The 25,094-nt window shown below is 40.4% G+C and overlaps 1 protein-coding gene across 2 annotated transcripts in view; it reads left to right on the forward strand.

Annotated features, from left to right (window-relative positions):
* The first annotated feature begins 3,985 nt into the window (after positions 1–3,985).
* LOC130683411 (uncharacterized) overlaps positions 3,986–25,094 on the forward strand; it is a 73,732-nt gene continuing 52,623 nt past the window's right edge. For both annotated transcript variants that reach the window (XM_057500634.1, XM_057500632.1), the window contains exon 1: positions 3,986–4,273. The gene's annotated coding sequence lies outside the window, so the exon portion shown is untranslated. The remainder of the gene's footprint in view (positions 4,274–25,094) is intronic.

Raw genomic sequence — 25,094 nt, forward strand, 5'->3', positions numbered from 1 at the left:
ATCATTGAGGGGTGGCTGTATTTTTATATAATTTATTTAATTTATTATTAGAAAAGGTAGCTATTTTCAGATCAGGTGAGTTCAATCTTGCCTGCCTTTAAATTTCTGCTTTATCTTGGTAAATCTTGAAACTTGTTTCTCTATTTTCTGCTTGACTCTCTCCTTTGTGTCAGCCAATTCATCTTCCAGATATGTGGAGGAAAAAGAAGCCCCTTTTGTCTGACTCCCACATTTTTCCCCACAGTTACATATACACAGGTAGAGACCAAATTGTGAATGGGCTGGGTTTTTTAACATTAATTTGTAAGTTGGTTGATTGGGAAGCTGAGCATTTTCTCTCATAAAAACCATATTTAAATGGAACCTAAGCCCCATAATGACCCCATATCAGAGCATGTGCCAGATTCAGAGAAATAAGGAGAGAGAGTGAGGAGGGAGATGAAGCAAGGACCCTTCTTTAATTCCAGGCTTGCTCAGGTAACGCTTCAAGCTCTTTACCTTTAGTATTTCTTCACCTTCTCATAGTTTATGTCACCTCTTAATGCCTCTGATCTTCTCTTGCTCTGTGCAACTCCTAAAATAGGCCTGCCTTACACCAAGTGTCTTTTAGATTCCAAAGCTATATACCTGCTCCCCCTAGTCTTTCCACCTTTTCCTCTAATCTAAATGGCTATTTGAAATGAACTGGTGCTGGGAGGGAAGTACCCTAATGAAATAATTCACACTAAAGTATGAAAGGCTGATTCTCCTTATCTCATCTAGAAGTGTTTGCTTTTTAAAAGGATTATGAATTTTGCAAGTGGAATTGTAACTAAATTCTAGCAGTGAAACAAAATAGAGAGAAAAATAGCTAGTATGTAAGAGGTATTTTGGAAGAGGTATGTCATAAAAATATGGGTTGACCAGCCCACCAAGGGTCTTTCTCGATCTATCCCTTTGTGTCACCACCTTCTCCGGTACTCATATGCACACAGGTACCCAAACACACATCTCATTGGCTACCTTGGCTTCTAAATCCTTTCCTCATCAACTGGATAATTACTCAAATAATAGCATTTCAGAACTGGAGAGGTTCTGCCATTAGCTAACGTTATTAGTTCATTTTATAATTGAGGAAACAAAGCTCAGACAGGGCCTAAGTCACCCAGGCAAGCAGGAGAACCAGTGCTGGAATCTAGGTCTTCTGCCCATGAATCTAGGGCATTTTCTTTTACACTCCATGCTTGGCATTCAGAAGTCTGGTAAGATAAACTTAGAAACACTCATGCATTGACCTTGTTCCCTTACGCATGTGGATCTTCTCTCTCTTTGAAGTTGGCAAGTGGAAGCCATCAGTACCAGAGGTAAGATAGTCCAACCAGGTGTTCCTACCAACATGTCCTGACCCAAAAGCTGGGGATTTTCTGTCCTTGGCTAGGTAGGACTGTCGAGGAATTGGAAAACTGGGGCTGTTTGAGGGCCCTGGCACATGCTTTATTTGTTAGTTACTCATAGAGATACCATGTGAAGCTGTTAGGATTGTTATTGCCTCTCTCCTCTTATTGCTACTTTTGTTGAACATTTAGATTGTCACTCTAATAATTGGAACCACTCTTCACTCCCTTGACAGTAGAGCACAGGGGTGGTATCATTCTGTCTGGAGAGGCAGGCTGCCTGGGGCCATATCCAGCCAGCGCTTTCTGGCTTAGTGAACTTAGCATGTACTGAGTCTCTGTGCCTCAGCTTCTTCACCTAGAAAATGGGGGCAGGAATAGTTTATACCTTATGGGGCCGTTTAATATATATACATGCTTAATAAATGTTAGCTGTTGTCATCATTATCATCAACAACTTGTAGGTGTTTTTCCTTTGCTTTTCTAATTTTTTTCAGGAAGGGAAGCCTTCCTGGTCTTAGCTGCCTTCCTACATTGCTAGGCAATCTGTAAATCGTGCAGTCATTAAAGGTTAAGTTGACCCTTTATGCAATTCTTTTCTGGGAGGCCTCATTGTGTATAGTGAGTCACCACCACTGAGAAGTAGACGGTGAGTCAGTAACCATTAAGGGGAGGTCAGAAGGTCTCCTGGCTCCAAGTGAGAGGTTCCAAATTCAGCCCCTGGGGTGCAGAAAGCAGCAGTGCTCTTCTATGGCTGAGTGAATTTGAGGTACTATGGAGAACATGGGCTACTCTGGTCAGAGGGCATAAAGAGGTGGATAAATGCTGTGGCTTCAGAATCACACAGACCTGAGTCTGATTTCAGCTCTGCCTCTATTTTCTGTGTGACCTCAGGCAAGTTAATTAACTTCTCTGTGTCTCATTTTTTTATCATCTGTAAATGCAGATGATCATAACAGAAATGACTTCATGGCATAAATGTTTGGGAAAATGCTGAGAATCAAGTAAATACTCAATCAAAAGTAATTCTTAAAGTCATTATCATCATGAATAGCAATCAGGACAGACAGCTCCAGAGATCAGCCATAACAGAGAAGCAAACTAAGGGGAAAAGGTAGCAGGAACAAGGATGTGTGAGTTTAGGTAGTGACAAGCTATTCATCTAGTATTAAATACAAAAAGTCATAATTTATTCCTTACTGTATCGCTATGAAGGAATGAATGATGTGTACTCACATAATTTGCATTTTGTAAAGGAAGATTCTGAGGCATTGAGTATAAGCAACCTTCTTACAAAAATCAGATGTGGTCTAGCTCCTCTTGGAGCTGAGCTTCCATTCAGATCCTGATTGTAGAGGGCTAACCATCCTGGCCTAGGCAGAGAAGACCTTGTCAGGTCTGTGACTCTATAGTGCACTGACATATGAATGTCACATAACTACCTATGGTTCTTCCTGATCTCAGCTGGCCCTCCTGGTTTCATGCCATCTGCAAACGGGCACCTTCCAGTGCTTCTTCCTGCTCACGCTTTCTGCCCCCTCTGCTGCCTCATTCACTCCGAGTGCCCCGCTATCTGGGCTTCCATTTTTCTTCCTTTTTAATGCAGTGTTTTGTTTCTCTCTTTCTCTTTCTTCCTTTACACCCCCATCTCCCTCCTTCCTCCACACCAATCAAATTCCACCTTGCTTCTTGCTGTATTCATTATCCTACCTCATTCCCCCTCATTCCTAGAAAACAGCTCACAGAGGCTCACCCTCCCCCTTCCAACTCACAGTGCCCACCCTCCATGAATTCCAGCAGCCTGGCAATCAGTAACTTTAGCATCACACCGCACAGCTCTCAGAGTTTACGCTACTTGTTACTACGCTCCTTGCTACTGCTCTCCAGGGTTTCTGCTTTAAAAAATCCACTTCAAAAATATCGTTGGTACAAGTTGAACCCACAGTTAAGTTTACTGACACATTAACACATTTCATGGTTTTATTTAATTAGTAGCTCAGGTCTATGCTCAATTATGCAGTGAAGAAAGACTAGATCCCTAAGAGACACATTTATTTTCTACTATAAAGAAGAAAACCACCTAAACATTTAACAGAAACTCCAGCCCTGAGTCCATCCACTCCTTTATCTCCCCACTCCTCCCACCCCAAGCTGATGGGACACTGCATTTTCCTTTGTGGAGTCATTTATTTCACTCTTCCTGGAGCTCAGACCGCTTCCCAGTGTGTGCGTGCATGCACACGTGTGTGGCCACTGCTGTTTTTGCAAAGGGCTTACCTCTCTTCTGCCATTTTACCAGGACACAGGAGGCAGCTCTCCCTCTCTTTCTCTCCCTGCCCCCAACTCAGCCTGGGCTTTTTCCTGTCCTTAACTCCACCAGTGCAGCAGCAACTAGCTGAGCTGCTTTCGTGCGTGCGTGCGTGCGTGCGTGCGTGTGTGTGTGTGTGTGTGTGCATGTGCAGCTAGGCCAAGCCTTCGAGTCTGCCTGTCATTGGAGAGTTTTAGTTTGCATTCAGAAGAAAGGAGGAGGAGAGACAAGGGGGGAGGAGGAAAGGTGGAGGGGGACGGTGTGGGGGGGCACGGAGAAGGGAGGGAGAATGTCTTGTTTGTGGCTTGTCAGCAATTGCTTGAGACAAGCTTCCATGTGTGAAAGCTACTTGGCATGAATGCCTGGGCCGTACCAAGTGTCACCGCAGCAAGAGGGGGAGTCAGAAGAAAAACAGATCAGACCAGAGCAGACAATAGGCCCCTAAAGTGTTCCCCCTAAGTTGCTTTGATGTTGTCCTAGTGTCTTGATACAAGGAGGCCAGGGATTGCAGGAAAAGGGTCTTTTTTGTCTTCATTCACTTTCCCCCCTCAGTTTCTGAAATGATTCTCCAGAATTTTTCCTCATAAAAAAGGTAAGAGCCCTAACGATTCCTTCTGGGGCAGGCTTGTTCGCCCGTGCCGGGAAGTGGGGTTCTCATTCCTGCGCCGCCCGGGAGGAGCGCTGGGGTCCTGCGATTGGAGCTCTCGCCTTGTCCCTGGAAGTCTTTCCCGGCGCTCGGCGCTGGGGATGGCCCCTCTTTCTCGGGAACCCCAGTAACACGATCTGTGCCTCTGGGTTGGTGGGGGAGAAGGGGTGGATGGAGATGGGCGGGAAGAGGGTGTGAGGGCAGAGGGTGTGAGGGGAAGAAAAGAGAGAGAGAGAGGAGCCTGAAAGGGGGCGAGAAGGGCAGAGCCCTGGTGTTGAGCGGCCCCAGCCCGGAGCCCGAGGAGGCCTTGCAGGCTTGGAGCCGAGCGCCTCGGGCTGAGAGAGGGCTGCCTGGGGCTCTGCTGAGCGCCTGCAGAGATTGCGTCGCGCTTTGTGTGTGCGTGTGCCGCTGGGTCTGTGCGTGTGTGTGAGTGTGTGTGTGTGTGTGTGTGTGTGGACTTGCCATACACTGCCCTGGAATGCCTCGTGTGCAGGGGAGGTACCCCGATCCTCATCACCCGGGCCCAGACTCTCCGCGGGAGAGCGGCGTGGCGGACAGGAAGGGAGAGCAGAACTCTGCTGCCACACAAGCCAGAAAACTTTTCCAGTCTCAGGGATTTCTCTGGTGGCAGATGCTGTAAAGGAGTTGTGAGGCACCTTGTGCCTCAGTCTCCTCATCTGCGAAATCCAGAGAGCTGGCCGGGAAGGCTGCACGCCTTCCAGGGATTTGGTGAAGCAGAATAGATCATTACGTCTAAGAGGCGTGGAGAAATCTTCAAGCTAGAAATGCTGTGGAATCACAAAGTAGAAGGGTTATCATTATCCTTGATCATCATCGTCATGATAATAAAAACCTTCATCAAAGACACCCCGAGACAAGTAGACCCGGGAACACAGATCAAATATCCGAGCATTTCTAAGGAAACAAAAAGCCTTTTTCCACCTGTTGGCTTCTGTCCTTTTCTCTTGTGTCTTTTCGTTAGATTTATTGGGCTATTTGTACATATAGAACGGGGTGGAAGGCGCTGGGCTTTTCCCTTCCCTCCTCCCTTGTACATATTTTTATTCTTAAAGTCGGTCAGTGTAAGATGTTTGAAGAGAAAATATGCCTTCTGTCGTTCATTTAAGACCTGGTTGCTGGCAGGGTATGCAGACACATCGGTAAACCCTACCTTGGAGGTTAAAGATTTTTACTGTGGCTTTTAGAGACTAAATGAGATTTATTTACAGTTGCAGTTTATCAGAGAATAAATATCACTCTGAGTTTGTGAGAGTAAGGATGTGAAGGCTGTTTACTGATGGTTTTGTGGATAAAACCTTTGGCTTTTTGAAATGACATTTGGAGAGATGGGAGTAAAAGGCTAAAATCAGTGCCTAATATTCATCTTTAAATTTCTTTAAAGAAAAATGGTATCTGCTTGTTTTCTTGAATTGTGGATATCCTTTCTTCTCTTCTTACCTGGTGATTGTTTGAAAGCTCTCAGTTGTGGCTCTCTTTGAATTCTCCGGGGGAAATTTCACTCTCTTACCTAATCCTAAGCTTTCTGTGACTCTGCTACTTGTCCAGAAAAATCTGTGAAAGTCTGGGAGGCGCTGCCTCCTTCCATTCTCGCTGCAAATGTTTATCAGACTGACTCCCTGTGATAGCTAGAGATTGAAGCAAAGGGCCAGTCCTGGTTGAGAATATTTATGTTCTTACTATAGAGGCCTGGAGAACCTGACTTCTGGTGCGGGAAAGTATGAGGGAGAGATATTAATTGGTCTAGACCTGGCAAGAAGCACCCTCCCATATAATGTTTCCCTGGAATAGAACTAAACATATGTGAAAGCTTAATTGTTTTCCACTTTGTTAAGCAGAAGGTCTTACCATGGTTTGTCTCTTGCAAGGTTTCAAGGGTCAATATCTTCATAAAATGTTAGAATTTCAGATGTGCATGGGAAAAGAGAGGTTATTCATCACGTTTTAAATGAGGACACTTAAAGCCCAGGGAAGATCAGCAATAATCTGAGGGGGCTTGATGAAGTTCTGCTAGCATCTGGACTGCACCCTGGAGTTCAGAGTGTCCTGAGGGTCATCATGCCAGCCACTCTAACATGTCCTTCACATTTGATTTTGTATGGTTTGCACTTGGGCCAGCCAAAGATAGGCACCCTTTGGGATTCTGCTGGCTGTGCCGGATTATAGCAGCACACTCAGGCTTGCTCATGGTGCATGGCACAAACATGGCAACTGCATCACAACATGAGTTTGCATAAATTCATTCATCTATTCATTTGTTTATTCGACTCGTATTTTAGGGGTGTTTGCCTTGCTCAGGCACCTTGCTGGGCACTGAGGACATAGGAAAGAACAAGGCATATGTGCCCTTGTTCTCAGGGAACTTGCAGTCTTGATGTGTTATAATCAACATTAACCACCTCATCAAACAAATTAGTGATTATGATATTGATAATCTATATTGAACAGCATGCAGATACTATAATGCAGGGTATAAAATTGTATAAGTAATCAACCTGAAGTTTGTAAATAGACACTTTTCTCTTTGTGGCTGAGTTCTTGTCCCAGACAACTCCTATTCCACTGGTGGCATTCCTACTCACACAGAGTTCAGCATTTCCTCTCTTTTTTCCTCTCTCCCCACACGATGCAACAGAGATACAAATAATATCTGCTGATGCTTTACAGGTGTGCTATTAAAACTTCACACTCACTGTACACCAGCCTACCTAACAGTCATTATCTGGGTGATTCACATCAGCCTCTACATGCTGTTAAAACCCTAATGGGCGCTGGAGAAGACATGTTAGTGAGGCTCTTGTCTCACTTTATTTATTCCATAGTTTTTCCAGCTGATACTAAAACCTTAGCTGCAGGAAACTCCGCCATTATCACTGATATGTTGGAATTCCAAAAACAATAGTATAACGAAGGGGCTTTTCTCATCCCTCCCAATAAGGACACATATCTCTGAAAGGAGAAAATGTTTAAAAACCTCTTTAATGGGTCCCATTTGGGTTGGGTTATTAAAATTTTACTGGTTTGATGAGATCAAAGGTAGGAGCATCACCCACCCTCTATTTATGGTCTTACTTGGAGAGAATATATAGTTGAAATGCCAGTCATTTCCATGAAGGCAGATCTGTGTTGATGCTTATATCCCCATTTTCTACATTGTGTCTTTCTGTGTCCTTTCACTCAAAGGAGTACTGTGTTCAGTGTTATCAATCCAACATTTTAGATTAATTTAGTAGTTTGAAAGGAAGACAGACATGCACACCCACACATAAATCATAGGTTTATGTGCCTATACTTTGGGAACCCACACTGGTTGTGTGATTAAGTCGAGCGATGAGCAAAATAATAGTCATTTCTATGCGTTCAAGGTTGTTAGGCAGTGAACGTAGTGAAGTACCCAGCTCACCTTGTAGTGACAGCCTGCCCAGAGCTTGCCATCCTCATCTGCGTTTGGCACCCGGGGTGGTTGCCTTCTCCGGTGAGCTGTACGGCTTCATTGACAAGTCTCTGATCACTTCCAACACTCCCCCCACTCAGTTTGTCACTCACTGGGGAGCTGCCTCTGGAGGAGGCAGCAACTGAATGGGCCTTGGAAGAGTGATCCAGGGAGAAGGAGCCTGTGTGCAGAGCTAAGATGCAGAAAAAACACGGATCTGGTTGGTGGAAGGATTTAACAGAACTGGGGAGCCAGACAGCAGTGACTCAGGTCATCCTTGACTCCAGGGGAATAAAAATGAAGACATGATGACATTTAAAAAGATGCAATGTGTGGGGACTGTGTATAAATAGAAGTTCCAGAGCCTTTAGTCCTATTGCAGGTAAAACCCACACAACATGCAGGACATTCCCCAAACTCCTTGGTTAAAAATACTGCTTGTGCATGTAATTTTACTGAAGGGAATTTTGTGGATTTTCTCCCTGCATGAGACATAAATATAAGATGTAAAATGGAAAAAAATCCCCATTTCTTTTAAGCCTTGACATTTTAATGTACTTTAAAATGATATCTGCTTAGTCCTTTCTTATAATAGCCCTATGAATTAAGTAATATTGTTATATTTGTGTAAGGTTATGTGACTCACCCAAGGAGTCACCAAAAATAAGGCGTGAGATGGCTAGCTGATTAAATCTCCCCATTAGGTCAAATCTCTTCAAGAAAAGAGAAGCAAAGAAGTGAATCAAGCACCATAATATTCTGGTCAAAGGTACTGTGTTGATGTGGTAAAGTAATTGCCATAGTTTTGACATCTTTTTTTAAACACTAAGATTTAGAGTGTTGATCAAAAAAGAGGGACCCCATTCTAATCCAGTAATTATGTATTTTTTTATAAAGTACATTGGACCAGTTTCTGGCTTGGGTTTTGCCAGTCTATGATCTAGGCATCCCCATTCTATTTCTCTGGATCTGGACCTCTTTTAGAAAGGGGATTAGACTAAGTCATAAACAAGGTTCTTCCCAGTTCTGTTATTTAGTATTTGTCTGATTCCATGAATAGGACCTTCCATGAATCTAGTCTTTTTGGTCACCTTATATACAAGGTACAGTTCAAGAACTATGGTAACCAAAGGGAAAATGTGAGTTTTGTGGATGTATGAGATTCATTCCTGTATGTCCAAACTATGCTGACATTTGGAAGAGAAAAGCAAATAGGAAAAAGTGGAATTTTAACTTCTGGATTTTAAGAGAATTTGCCAGTCAGCATGCCAGGCACATGTGCAAGGAGACTAAAGAACCATTTTCAAAAGAATAGGCTATTTTGAATGCATGTCTTTGTGTTAATAAGAATGAATTTAAAATGGATGGGCACTGGGAACATCTTTTAGCTTCACCATCCTCACTGCTTTTTCATAGAAATTGTGTTGTTCCTTTTTGTATTATGCTTGCATATTGTTTTGAGGATGCAAAGGACTAGTTTAAGCAATCATAGCACTGAGGATACATGCTCTGCTTAACACTATGCATTTGGGGGTGACAGAACTATTGACAATCCTTATGACATACATCTCCTGAAGGATATTGCTGAAGACATGCTGATATGGTGTCATATATAATATAAATATACACACATATATTACATACCTTTATAATATTTTAAATATATATATATTATGTACCTTTAGGATGTGAGTAATAAATTGCTTCTGAAATGCGGCCAAGAGTGGGCCAGACAGGGTAGAAAGTGAATGATATTTTCATTAATCATGTTTTCTATAAGCAATTCCAAACACCAGTCATTTAAAATTTGTTAAATCTTTGAAAAGACACAATTTAAAAATTGTACATGGTAACTCTTAATGCAATTTTTAGAACCCCAGAGGAAGTTCTACCATGTTTTAGGAATATCATCTTAGGCAAAGGAGACCAGTTCAAGACTGATTTGATGATTCGTAAACCACTGACTCTTTGAACTGGTCTTTTTTTTCAAGAGTTAAGGAGCAAAGAAGTGTCTTAAAAAAGAAAACACTATGTAAAACATCATTACTTTCTAACTGGGGAAGAGAATTTTGAAGATCACATATAATGATTTTTTTTACTCTTATGTCCCTTATTCTTGCTTGCTTAAAATTCCTAATATTAGATATTTTGCTGAACTTCATAAAAATCCTAAGTAAATACATGACAGAAATGTATTACTGACTTAAAGATAGGAAAACAGGAATAGGTTTGTGAAATGGTATACCAGCAAACTTTTTAGAATGTAGAATATAGTCTGCAGAAATATGTGAAATATTTTGTTATTGATAAATGCTGAACTATAAAGGAAAATAAAAGCATATTCCATATATTATTGTTGCCAATCTAATTTTTAATGATCTAAGTAACTCTCAAAAGTATTTTTATGTTACTCACTTAAAGATTCAAAATGCCTCCAATCTAAAGCTTTGGAGAACTTTATGATTTCCATATGAACCATAGTCTCTCTTTATCTTGAAAAATAAGCTCAAAATTAATAGTTATTACAGTTGAAAGAAGCCAAGCCATCTTTTGCTCAGAGGAGAAGATTGTGGACTTTGAGGTAACTTTATCTTACCTAATACTAGATCTATTTGACTTTCTATTATCCTTGGGGCTTATTTAATTAGTATATGTTTGAGGAGAAAATTTTTGCTGAAGGTCTGTGAACAAGTTCACCTTTCTGAACTTGGGTCAAAGGCATACTTGCTCTAAGGATGTCTGGATTGGCAGTTTATTGTATAAAAGTCCATGACGTACTGGGATGTTTAAGGCAACCACAGTCTGAAGAATGAAGGATTTTAGCTCCTGTGCCAATGCCCAGGCTGCTCCCTCTCTCTCTGGAACATCCTTCTGACTTGTCTTTTCCAAGCTAACTCCCACTGCTCCTTCAAGTCTCATCCTGGGCATTTCTTCTGGGAAGCTTCTTAGACCCATACCATCCTATCTCAGCTCCACTGCCTCCTGGGCTGGGTGCACCCTTCTGTGTGGCCCTGGAATCATCTGCATCCTGTTCTGCGTTGTGGCCCTCTTGAGGGCTGGAATTGTCTTTAGTCTTTGTATCCCTAATGCCTAGCACAGGGTGAAACAGAGCAGGTGGTCAATAAAGGCTGTTGAATGAACAAACAGTTCGCATTGAAACATAGCTTATTTTATTGAAACATTGAAATATAGCTTATTAAGAATATGGCTTATTAACATGGCTTATTAATAAGTTTAAATACAAAAGAATGACAGGTAAAAATCTTCTATCATTCAACCTTATGTTCCACATATAAAAGGACAGTTCTTATATTAGGGTATTCATCCTTCTTCCCCTTTGCAAAGAATAAAGTATACATTTATAACTATTTTGTGTATCCCTGAATCCTCCCTTTTCTTATGCCCAGCATTTCTCTCCTAAAGCTTGTTTGTGATGTTTCCCATTCTTGGGTTTTGTGGTTTGCTTACCTGAGAGTTTATTTTTTATGTCAAATAATCAGAGGATAAATGAGTTGGTAAAATTTGCCTTGATATTTAGGTAATAGTAGAGAGGTTTCTTCTATTTCAGAAACAGAGAACACAGAGAGATCTTTGAGGATGTCTGGACAATAGAGGATAGTAAGGTGAATGCTTGGCTCCCGGGAATCTGCAGTTTTGACCCATCTGGACAAAGGGGGAGACAATACAATTTAACTTCCATCTTTTAGGAAAGGTTGTAAGTGTCAAACCCTCTAGATAAGTTGTAGTTGCCAATAACTGACTCCCTGAAGTTTCAGCAAGAAAAGGGAGATTCACTGTGAGGGTGTGCACAGATGGAACCTGAAATCAGAACCAGAACTCCTTCAGCTACTGAGGCAGCTCTAGGGGCCACCTTGTCTCCTCTATCCATCTTCTTCTCCCACTGTGTTCACTTTCCTTGGACTCCTTTTGCTACCTGCTTTTGGTCTTGTGGCTGTAATTCTGAGTAACCACTCTCAATCTCATAGCTTTTGCTTACACCTAACTGTTGCTTCTTTGATTTACCAAGACACCCATGTCCAAAACTCTACCCTCTCTACTATGCCCCCTTTATGGCTTCTTCCTCATGGCTTCTTTCCTTATATTCTTTCATTTGTAGTTTCCCTTAACAGTTGCTTCATTCTCTCAGCATTCCCCAATTCCAATTCCAAGAAAGAATCCAACTAACCTAACTCACCTTTTTATTGCCCTAATAGGTCCCTAACCAGCATTGCCCAAGGGTCAGAAGTGCACCTCTTTGTCCAGGATGCTGTGGTAAAGGGAGGTGGGTAGGGGAAGAGGGGTTGTCACTTGGTATAAAACTAGATTGCCTTTTAGTAGGAACTACCGAAGGATTATCATTCCTCCCATGTTGCTGGCAACACATGTATTTGACATAGCCAATATAAATCCATTATAGAAGTCTAAGAAATTAAGGATAACCAGGTTATTAAAAATTAAAATGTTTCGTGATGACAGTTAGTATAACTGAGATAAGAAGACCATGGGAACAAATAGCAAATTTATAACCAGAGAAGAAATTAGGAGAAGGAAGTATATTAGAGTTAGTTCTTTTTTAAAAAATTTATTATTATTATTATTATTATTTTTAATTTTAGTATCATTAATCTACAATTACATGAAAGACATTATGTTTACTAGGCTCCCCCCTTCACCAAGTCCCCCCCACATACCCCTTCACAGTCACTGTCCATCAGTGTAGTAAGATGCTGTAAAATCACTACTTGTCTTCTCTGTGTTGCACAGCCTTCCCCGCCCTTATCCCTCCCTTCCCACCCAAAAGACAAACAACAACAAATGTTGGCAAAGTTGTCCAGAAAGGGGAACCCTCCTACACTGCTGGTGGAAATGTAAATTAGTTCAACCATTGTGGAAAGCAGTATGGAGGTTCCTCAAAAAGCTCAAAATAGAAATACCATTTGACCCAGGAATTCCACTTCTAAGAATTTACCCTAAGAATGCAGCACTCCAGTTTGAAAAAGACATATGCACCCCTATGTTTATCGCTGCACTATTTACAATAGCCAAGATATGGAAGCAACCTAAGTGTCCATCAGTAGATGAATGGATAAAGAAGATGTGGTACATATACACAATGGAATATTACTCAGCTGTAAGAAAAAAACAGATCCTACCATTTGCAACAACATGGATGGAGCTAGAGGGTATTATGCTCAGTGAAATAAGCCAGGCGGAGAAAGACAAGTACCAAATGATTTCACTCATATGTGGAGTATAAGAAAAAAATAGAGTTAGTTCTTAGATGAGTGATATCATTTCATACATTTATTAAAAAGCAAGAGTGGGTGAATAATGAAAACGAGAAATATTGATATGGATCCAGAGGTTAGTTTGAAAAGCAAACAAACTTGGAATTGGGGACCAGGCTGAGGAGGACAAATAGGAATACTAAACTTTCTAGGGAGTTCCTGCGTGTACCTTCTTACTGTGTTTCCTTTCTCTATTTCCCTGTTCTGTGCTTGATCCCTCTTACATTAATTTCTGGAACAATCTGTCACGAACCAATGATATAACCTTGGCCTGATTTTTATTATCTCTGAAATTTAATTTACTCATCTGTAAAACAAGGAAAATTGTTATTTCAATAGTTTGTTATAAGAATTAAATTAGATGGCATATATTTAAAGAGATTGATTCATATTACCTAGGATGTAGTAGGTACTCAGTCAATTGTAGGAATTATTCTGGCACACAGGAGGGAAAGAAACATTGATGAAACAATGTCCTGGGTAAAATTTTGCTTGTTGTATAATTTATTCCTTATAACAATCCTGAGGGGCTATATTATTATTTCTACTTTATGAATGAGGATATAATGACAATAATTGAGTATTTGCTATGTGCAAAGCACTAAGCTGAACCCTTTTATGTGTTGCCTTATTTAAACTAAGGTAGGTGCTATTAATGGCTCCCTTCTCATATTTGGGGAAAAACTGAAGTCTAGAGAGTTTAACTTCCCCAAAGTTGTACACTAGTAAGTGACCAGCAGAGCTTGTGTGTACGTCTGTCTGAACTAAGGTTAGTCTAATTCCAGCATTTTCCAGAGTCACGTAGTTGATGAATGTGAGTGTGACTGAGTCCAGATTCAGGTCTTATTTAGGGCAGTACTTCTGCATTTATCTACCAGAGATACATGATGACTGAATGAAGGTAATGGTTGGCGCACACACACTTATGCTACACCTGAATCCAAGTGTGATGGCAAATTTTAGAAAGCCTACAAAGGAAAAAAATTTTTTTAATTATCAAACTATGGTCTCTTAGACCTGAAGAAACGATTTAACAAACATACATTGAATGTTTATTGTGTGTCAGGCAATGAAAGATGAGCTTGTCATTGTGGGGATGCAAAATGAGTATGGCTGAATATCTTTAAGGTGCTTTTATTCTGGTTGGGGGAGTTAGATCTCACACAACTAATTGTAAAGCATATAGCAATGGATCGAAGAACTGTGGTAGTCAAGGGAGAGAACAATTACTTTGGTGGTAGAAAGCAGCAGCAGAAGCAGCTGGGGAGGCTTCATGCAGGAGATGGCATTTGCAATGGTCTTTGAGAGGATGGATACAGAAGTACTAGAAACCTGTTAAAGTTTCCAATTTCTTAGCATCATTGATTTTTAAAATGGGTAGTATAAGGTAGCTAACTACTGTGGTAATATATTGACAGACAATAGTGTTTTCAAAGATTAGGTTCTTTGACTAAAAGTGGGGAGTATCTACTCATTAATCATAAGAATATATTGGCATTTTCCTATTCTGTACTTACACATATTTCTAATGAAAGAGTAAAAAAATGGACTCCTGTGTTCTAATCATTCTAGGTTGGGGATCCATAGCTGTCCGGCAGTCCCACAAAGCCTACACATCCCTCAAGTGTCTAGATGGTACAGCAGTATCAGCTCTTAGCTACGTTGTATGGTGTTGAGTAGTACTAAGGTATTGGCAGGTGGGTCATTTATCCATCTACACTTGGATTGGAGACTTTAGTCTGTAGTTCAGAGTCCCCAATTTTCACTACACAGAATACCAGGCTTTCTGAATGTTTATTTTGGACACAGTTCTAATTTAAATATTCTATGTTTTCCCACAAGTACATTCATGATTGGTAGCCTGTGTGTTCTGATTGTTATTTCAGGTTGTTAATTAAGTTGAGTTTCCACATCCTAATCCTGTTAAAAGAGGGCCAAGCAGACATCTTCTACACATAGACTTTATCCATATGCAGGGAGAATGCACACACTTGTCTTTATGCTATAAGGCAGAAACCCAACTAAGAGCTCTTGTTTTAGTTTGGTTTGGTTCTTTACTCAAGTTCCCTTTTCCCAAACTCTGTCAATGGACATTATGCTCATCCTTTCTTAAAGGCCTGGTTCAAATGTCACTTTCTTCATAAAGTCTTTCTCAGTTTCTAGAGACTCAGGAATCTCTCCAGCCCCACAGTGTCCGTGTTATCTTGTACTTTTCTTGGAACGATCATAATAGTTGTATGTGTTCACTATTATAAATCCCTTAGCAGACAATAAACAGAGGCAGGGCTTTAGGCTCTACTCACTTATATATCCCTTAAAACACCCAACAGAGTCCCTGCCTTTCAAGTGGTTGGTGCTCAGAGATGTTTATTGAACTCAATTGAATTGAATTCTTGGCTTTGGGTATGATAACATTGATGTCTGAGCCCCAGTTCTCTTTTGAAAAAGAAACATTGCTTTAGAAAAAAGCATCTTAACTGATTTTAGAATGAAAGAAACCGCATAATACAAACAGAAATTGTAATTATTATTAATAAGCTTCATTAAAATAGCAGGAACTGATAGAATTATTTCCTTTGCTTGCTTTTGCAGGTAGAGTGGGCAAGCTCGATAAACTAACTGGTCTTTTCCATCTCTAATGTCTATGATTCTTTGAAATTTTATGCAGACAAGTGCAAGCTAATGTACACTGGAAGGGACAATTCAAACAGCTCATACTCACTGATGGGCTCTGAATTACTCTACTTATAAGTGCTCAGGAAAACGATCTCAGATTCATTGTGGATTGCTCAATGGAGACATCTGCTTGCTGTGCAGTGGCAGTCAGAAGAATGAATGAGATATAATAGGCTACATTAACTTTGAGAATGGGATAAAGAATAATGCAGAAAATAATATAGTGCACATAATTTGTCATTGACTATTTCTGTAATTACAACAAAACATTTTAATGATATACATTGATGTTATGACTTCACCTTAAAATCAGAATTCGGCATTGGGTCCTTTCGTTGCAAAGAAAACAAAGCAGAAATACAAAGGATCTAGAGAAAAACAACAGATTGCCTCCAAGATATATAAAGGATTTGCCTGTAATGAGAAACTGAAAAGACAAGAACATTTTAATCTGGCTAAAGGGAAAAAAAGTGATATTGTACAAATTTATTTAAAATTAATGAAAGTTTCAGAAAATTGCTAAAGGTATCTTCGGATTATCCTTGGTAATGGAAGTCAGAGATAGGCAGGATAATTGAAATCCCCAATAATCTCCAACCCTCATTTTAGCTTTTAGTTGCAACATCCTGTCCCTATGAACAGTTTTCACAAAATAACAAATTCAGGAAGACGTTGCAGGCCAGGGTTTGTGAACTGAACAGCCCATTAGAAAGGCAGCCTGGGGTGTTGGGAAGCACCCAGAATTTGGAAACGGCTAACAAGGATTCTAGGCCCTATGCTGTTTATCATCTTTACAAACTTGAGTGATATGCTGAACTTCTATGAGACCCAGTTCCCTCACTGTAAAGTGGAGATAACAGTAGTAGTGATTTTAATGGATTTGTTGAACTAAATTAAGTAATTGGAAGTTTTTGGTGAGCTGATGTATTATGTTGAGTGCTGGTTGTTAACAGTGCCTGCCTACTCATTTGGCTTGCTGGTCTCAAGAGCAGACATAGCTCCAGGTACCAGGGGGCTTACACCACACCTTCCCTTCTCTTGAATATTCTACTGCTGATGTTCATGGCAGGAGATTTTAGAAAGATGCATGCAACATTTCTTTCACATCCACAGTCATTCACAGCATGCCTACTCCCTTGCTCCCAGAAAGCCTTAAGATATGTTGCATATGTTTTTATTAACGCATGATTATTTAAAGGTCATCTCCCATAATTTTTACAATAACCCTTTGAGGTATACACTCCAATTATCCTCATATTCCAGATGCAGAAACTGAGGCACAGACAGCTTGCTTAAGGACACACAGTAATGGCTGAATAAAGTCAAATCTGTGCTCTCTTGCCTCTTGGTTGATTTACAAAGTTTAGAAAACTGACTTAGGTGACTCTACCCATCCCTCCCCTGAGGACTGACTGGCTTTCCTTATTCCCCAGGAACTCCTACTCTATCCTTTGGCTCACATGTCAGGACTCACCTCCTCCATGAAGCTGATTCTAAGCCCTCTCTTCCTCTGGAAGAAGTCATCTTGTCTGCCTTAGGACTTGGCATTGTAGCTGTTAACATGTTATTATGCTAACAATAATAGAGACCCTTACTCTCTATTCAATTAATAGTTGGTGATTTTGTCAAACAGGTTAGTTAAAGCAGGAATCATACACAATGATGGAATCATTCCTGAAGCCATTTTTCCAACCTAAAGCATCCCTCAAGTTTTGATGTGGGGTCAAGTCCTCATCTTTTGAGTTTAGGGCCTCCCATTAGAGTTCTGTGTCCTATTTCTTGCATAAGACACACCTCTGAGGCTTTTTGTTTGTTTGTTTAGCCTGCCAAATCTTTTTTTTTTTTGGTATCATAAATATAAAATCACATGAGCAACATTGTGGTTAATAGATTCCCCCCATTATCAAGTCCCTACCACATACCCCATTATAGTCACTGTACATCAGTGTAGTAAGATGCTACAGAGTCACTACTTGTCTTCTCTGTGCTATACGGCCTTCCCTGTGCCCCCACCCCACATTATGTGGCTAATCGTAATGCCCCTTATTCCCCTTATCCCTCCCTTACCACCCATCCTTCCCAGTCCCTTTCTGCTTGGTAACTGTTAGTCCATTCTTGGGTTCTGTGGGTCTACCGCTGTTTTGTTTCATCAGTTTTTGCTTTGTTCTTATGCCCCACAGATGAGTGAAATCATTTGGTACTTGTCTTTCTCCGCCTGGCTTATTTCACTGAGCATAATACCCTCTAGCTCCATCCATGTTGTTGCAAATGGTAGGATTTATTTTCTTCTTATGGCTGAATAATATTCCATTGTGTATATGTACCACATCTTTATCCATACATCTACTGATGGACACTTAGGTTGCTTCCATTTCTTGGCTATTGTAAATAGTTCTACGATAAACATAGGGGTGCATATGTCTTTCTGAAACTGGGATCCTACATTCTTAGGGTAAATTCCTAGGAGTGGAATTCCTGGGTAAAATAATACTTCCATTTGTAGTTTTTTGAGGAACTTCCATACTGCTTTCCACAATGGTTGAACTAGTTTACATTCCCACCAGCAGTGTAGGAGGGTTCCCCTTTCTCTGCATCCTCACCAGCATTTGTTGTTCCTAGTCTTTTCTATGTCAGCCATCCTAACTGGTGTGAGGCGATATCTCATTGTGGTTTTAATTTGCATTTGTCTGATGATTAGTGATGTGGAGCATCTTTTCATGTGCCTGTTGGCCATCTGAATTTCTTCTTTGGAGAAGTGTCTGTTCATATCCTCTGCCCATTTTTTAACAGGGTTATTTGCTTTTTGGGTGTTGAGGCATGTGAGTTCTTTATATATTTTGGATGTTAACCCCTTGTTGGATACGTCATTTATGAATATATTCTCCCATACTGTAGGATGCCTTTTTGTGCTGCTGATGGTGCTCTTTGCTGTACAGAAGCTTTTTAGCATGATGTAGTCCCATTTGTTCATTTTTTATTTTGTTTCCCTTGCCCAAGGAGATGTGTCCAGAGAAAAAGTTGCTCATGTTTATATTCAAGAGGTTTTTGCCTATGTTTTCTTCTAAGAGTTTTATGATTTCATGACTTACATTCAGGTCTTTGATCCATGGTGAGCTTACTTTCATGTATGGGGTTAGACAATAATCCAGTTTCATTCTCTTGCATGTAACTGTCCAGTTTTGCCCACACCAGTTGTTGAAGAGGCTTTCATTTCTCCATTGTATGTCCATGGTTCCTTTATCATATATCAATTGACCATTTTTAGTTGGGTTTATATCAGGGCTCTCTAGTCTCTTCCATTGGTCTATGGGTCTGTTCTTGTGCCAGTACCAAACTGTCTTGATTACTGTGGCTTTGTACTAGAGCTTGAAGTTGGGGAGCATAATCCCCCCAGCTTTATTCTTCCTTCTCAGGATTGCTTTGGCTATTCGGGGTCTTTTGTGATTTCATATGAATTTTAGAACTATTTGCTCTAGTTCGTTGAAGAATGTTGTTGGTATTTTGATAGGGATTGCATTGAATCTGTAGATTGCTTTGGGCAGGATGGCCATTTTGACAATATTAATTCTTCCTATCCATGAGCACAGGATGTGTTTCCATTTCATTGGTATCTTCTTGCCTCTTAGGCTTTTGCAATCGTTTTGTCTTGGTTACTTTAGAGTGGAGCAACATCTTAAAAACATTTTGTGAGTCAATAGATTTTTCTGGACTTAATGATGTTTTACAGTTGGCTCTCCTACACCTAAGTTGACAGCACATTTTTTTTAGTAATTCACCTTTAATGAACCTTTCTGAAACATTCAACTTAGATCTTGTAGGAACAAGTTAGCTCTTTTACTTTCATATTTCATTACTTTAAGTAAGTTTAATCAAATTGTGTAATTACAATGATAGAAAGAACCAGCATAAATAGGTTTGGGAACAAATACGCTGACTTCTGGTAAGCAGACAACACCACTGGTGGGAATGGCAGTGTGCAGGCATCCTAGGGTAGCCCATGCCTTGCTGTGATCACTCAGTGTGTCATGGGCCTTATGTTTTACATCATGAATGGAGACCACAGATTAATCAGCTCAGGGTCAGTCATTTAAGAGAGCCCCTGTTCAGTATGGCTTCTGTTCCATGTCTGGTCTAGAAGATGAATGCCTTGAAGGTCTAGCATTTATCTTTCTAGTTAGTTAGTCCCAGAATCTAGCACAGTGATGGGTATATATAGTGGGCCTTCAATAAACATTGACTAACTAGCTACTTGAGCATACCAGCGAAAACCAAACAGCTTTGCCACTGCACATCTTCATGGTGGGGATACTATGCAAAAATTCATCATCTAGAAGTTGGATTTAGGTATAGACAGAAAATGCTAGAAAATGAATTTCTGGCATTACTGTAAGGTAAGATGATATATACCATTAAATAGACAGATGTAAGGCAGGTATAAAGAAGTGGGTTTTGTGTAATATGTAACTAACCTAGATAACTCACTAACACAAAATAACAGTGAGAAAACAAAGGATAACATTTTACAGAAGATTAGATATGTTCTTACATGAGGAAAAATCCACATTTACAACCACAGTATCTGACTACAAAAAGCTGCTCTGGGCCAGCCGGGTCATGAAAAAATTTCCCTTACTGATATGTCCTTGAAGCCTTGAGTTTATTATATGTTTCTTGTGACAAAGTAAAGCATCTTGAGTTGAGCACTAGGAGAGAAAAGAAGTCAGATCTGAAGAATATTGAACTTGACAAAGACATTCTGTGGTAGGAGATTGGTTTGGGAGGTGGGGGTAGGGTGTTGGTGAAGGCAGGGATAGCCTCTTAAGATAAAGCAGGCAAAAAATGTTTAACTTTATGCTCAATAAATGTTTGAAACAAAATATATTAACCAAGCAAAGTTGGAAAATTACAGAAGTTTATATGACCACAGGCAATAGGATGAGAATGAATATATATATATAATATTAAAAATACATATTATATATTCTCTGTCTATATATGTATATACACTATATAATATATATATGTAATATGCGTGTGTGCACGTGTGTATAGAAATAATCTTCCATAGGCTCTAGCATGGACACTCTCATTAATTTTCTATATCGAAGTCTGCAGTTCCAATTATTGATTCTTGAAGACTTCCCTATTCCTCAAAGGCTGCAGAGTTGCTGTCTGAAAAAGGAAGAAAGGAATTAGTATTGTATTGTGCATTCATTGTGTTCCAGTCTTTTTGCTCACATGTTTAATATTATGTTAGATATCCCTTAAATATAAACTGCCATTGATTTTTCAAAGACCCACATTACTTATGTGCCCCTAAGAAGAACATCCTCCCACCATTAAACTGTGGCACACCATCAGTGTTAAAATGCATGATTTTAGAGCTCTTAAACTGTGAAAAAATATGCATCTTAAAAATCAGTGGGATAGATTCAGGCCAAGATGTTGGCGTGAGTAGGGCAGTGGAATTCTCCTCCCAAAACCATATATATTTTTGAAAATACAACAAATACAACTATGCCTAACAGAGACACGAGAGGATACAGTACACCAGCCAGGCTACATCTACATCTGCGAGAACTCAGCACCTGATGAAAGGGGTAAAATACAAGCAGCAACCCAGTGGGACCCGAGCGCTCCCCCAATTCAAGCTCACCAGCGGGAGGAAAGGAGTTGGAGCAGGGAGGGAGTGGAAACACAGGACTGCTAAATACCCAGCCGTAGTAATCTGCACCGAGAGTGCAGACACACATTGCATGGTGTGCTGGACATTAGGGAAATGGAAAAGCAAAATCTGTGAGCGGGTCGCGGGTCCCCACAGCCAGCTCCCCTGAGACAAAAGAAAAGCAAGTGCTTTTTGAAAGTCTTAAAGGGACAGGGACCCCACAGCTGGATGGAATTGTCCTGGCACACTCAGCCCTCCCAGCAACTGGGAACCCCGGGGAACCTCAGGCACCATAACCCCCTGGGTGGTAATGCAGCTTTGAAGCCCCTCATTGCAATACATAGCCTGCTGTTCATTCCCACCCCTGGCGTGACACCTGACATAGCAGCAGAGCAGCCGAGCCCACAGCAGCTGCCCAGAGACCCCTCCCAGCACACAGCAGCCTGGACCAGACCCAGGGGCTGCTGCCAGTGTGCAGCTGCTTGGTGCAGGCAGAGGAGGCCGGGGAAAGGCGTGGAGGGGCACTGTTCTCACAGGAGAGCACACCCGGCATGCCTGCCACTCCCTGCAGGGCTCTGGGCTGCCCCGACAGCTGCTCCCAGTGTGCGGGTAACCGACATAGGCAGCAGAGAGGAGCAGAGTGACCAGCAAGCAGGAAGGGACTTTGTTCTCCCAGCTAACACACATGCTACCTGCCTACGACTACATCTATCGCCATGAAAAGGCAGAAGAATTTGGTCCAGTCCAGAATCACCCAGACAACACATGAGAGAGGGCCTGGGAAGACAGATATAACCAATATTCCTGAAAAAGAATTCAGAATAAAGGTCATAACCATGCTGATGGACCTGCAGAGAAATATGCAAGAGCTAAAGGATCAAGTTGGGAGGGAAAATACAGAAATAAAACAATCTCTGGAAGGACTTAAGAGCAGACTGGATGAGGTGCGAGAGGCCATTAATGGAACAGAAATCAGAGAACAGGAATACAGAGAAGCTGAGGCAGAGAGAGATAAAAGGATCTCCAGGAATGAAAGAATATTAAGAGAACTGTGCGACCAATCCAAATGGAACAATATTTGCATTATAGGCATACCAGAAGAAGAAAAGAGAGAGAAAGGGATAGAAAGTGTCTTTGAAGGAATAATTGCTGAAAACTTCCCCTAACTGGGGGAGGAAATAGTCACTCAGACCATCAAAGCCCACAGATCTCCCAACACAAGGGACCCAAGGAGGACAGAACCAAGAGATATAATAAATAAGTGGCAACGATCAAAGACAAGGACAGAGTATTAAAGGCAGCCAGAGAGAGAAAAAAGGTCACCTACAAAGGAAAACCCATCAGGCTATCATCAGACTTCTCAACAAAAACCTAACAGGCCAGAAGAGAATGGCATGATATATTTAATGCAATGAAACAGAAGGGCCTTGAACCAAGAATACTTTATCCAGCATGATTATCATTTAAATATGAAGGAGGGATTAAACAATTCCCAGACAAGCAAAAGTTGAGGGAATTTGCCTCCCACAAACCAGCTCTACAGGTATTGTAAAGAGACTGCTCTAGATGGGAGCACTCCTAAGGCTAAATAGATGTCACCAGAGAAAATAAAATCACAGAAAGAAAGCAGACCAACCAAACACTAACTAAAGGCAAAAAATAAAACCAACTATGCACAAAAGCAGTCAAAGGGAACACAAAAGAGTACAGATTAAAACACCTAACATATAAAGAACAGAGGAGGACGAATAAGAAGGGAAAGAAATAAAGAATCATCAGACTGTGTTTATAATAGTTAATAAGCGAGTTAAGTTAGACAGATAGTAAAGAACCTACCCTTGAACCTTTGGTAACCACGAATCTAAAGCCTGCAATGGCAATAAGTACATATCTTTCAATAATCACCCTAAATGTAAATGGACTGAATGCACCAATCAAAAGACACAGAGTAATAGAATGGTTAAAAAAGCAAGACCCATCTATACACTGCTTACAAGAGACTCATCTCAAGCCCAAAGACACACACAAACTAAAAGTCAAGGGATGGAAAAAGATATTTCATGCAAACAATATGGAGAAAAAAGCAGGTGTTGCAGTACTTATATCTGGCAAAATAGATTTCAAAACAAAGAAAGTAACAAGAGATAAAGAAGGGCATTACATAATGAGAAAGAGGTCAGCCCAACAAGAGGATATAACCATTATAAATATATATGCACCCAATACAGGAGCACCAACATATGTGAAACAAATACTAACAGAATTAAAGTAGAAAATAGAATGCAATGCATTCATTCTAGGAGACTTCAAACACACTACTCACTCCAAAGGACAGATCAACCAGACAGAAAATAAGTAAGGAGACAGAGGCACTGAACAACACACTAGAACAGAGGGACCTAACAGACATCTACAGAACTCTACACCCAAAAGCAGCAGAATACACATTCTTCTAAAGTGCACATGGCACATTTTCCAGAATAGACCACATACTAGGCCACAAAAAGAGTCTCACTAAATTCCAAAAGATTGAAATTCTACCAACCAACTTCTCCGACTACTAAGGTATAAAACTAGAAATAAATTATACAAAGAAAACAAAAAGGCTCACCAACACATGGAGGCTTAACAACGTGCTCCTAAATAATCAATGGATCAATGACCAAATTAAAATAGAGATCAAGCAATATATGGAGACAAATGACATCAACAGCACAAAGCCCCAACTTCTGTGGGATGCAGCGAAGGCAGTTCTAAGAGGAAAGTATGTAGCAATCCAGGCCTATTTAAAGAAGGAAGACCAATTCCAAATGAATAGTCTGAAGTCACAATTATTGAGATTGGAAAAAGAAGAACACATGAGGCGCAAAGTCAGCAGAAGGAGGAATAATAAAGATCAGAGAAGAAATAAATAAAATTGAGAAGAATGAAACAATAGAAAAAAATCAATGAAACCAAGAGCTGGTTCTTTGAGAAAATAAACGAAATAGATAAGCCCCTAGCCAGACTTATTAAGAGAAAAAGAGAATCTACACACATAAACAGAATCAGAAATGAGAAAGGAAAAATCACGATGGAGCCCACAGAAATACAAAGAATTATTAGAGAATACTATAAGAATCTATATGCTAACAAACAGGAAAACCTAGAAGAAATGGGCAACTTTCTAGAAAAATACAACCTTCCAAGACTGACCAAGGAAGAAACAGAAACTCTAAACAGACCAATTACCAGCAACAAAATTGAATCGGTAATCAAAAAACTACCCAAGAACAAACATCCGGGCAAGATGGACTTACCGTGGAGTTTTATCAGACATATAGAAAAGACATAATACCCATGCTCCTTAAAGTTTTCCAAACAATAGAAGAGGAAGGGATACTTCCAAACTCATCCTATGAAGCCAGCATCACTCTAATACCAAAACCGGGCAGAGACCCCACCAAAAAAGCATATTACAGACCAATATCCCTGATGAACATAGATGCAAAAATACTCAACAAAATATTAGCAAACTGAATTCAAAAATTCATGAAGAGGATCATCTCCCATGCTGAAGTGGGATTCATCTCAGGGATCCAAGGATGGTACAACATTAACATCATCCACCACATCAACAAAAAGAAGGACAAAAACCACATGATCATCTGTTGTCCATATTGTCCAAACATGCTGAAAAAACATTCA

This window comes from Manis pentadactyla, chromosome 4, assembly GCF_030020395.1.
Source record: "Manis pentadactyla isolate mManPen7 chromosome 4, mManPen7.hap1, whole genome shotgun sequence".
Taxonomy (NCBI): Eukaryota; Metazoa; Chordata; class Mammalia; order Pholidota; family Manidae; genus Manis; species Manis pentadactyla.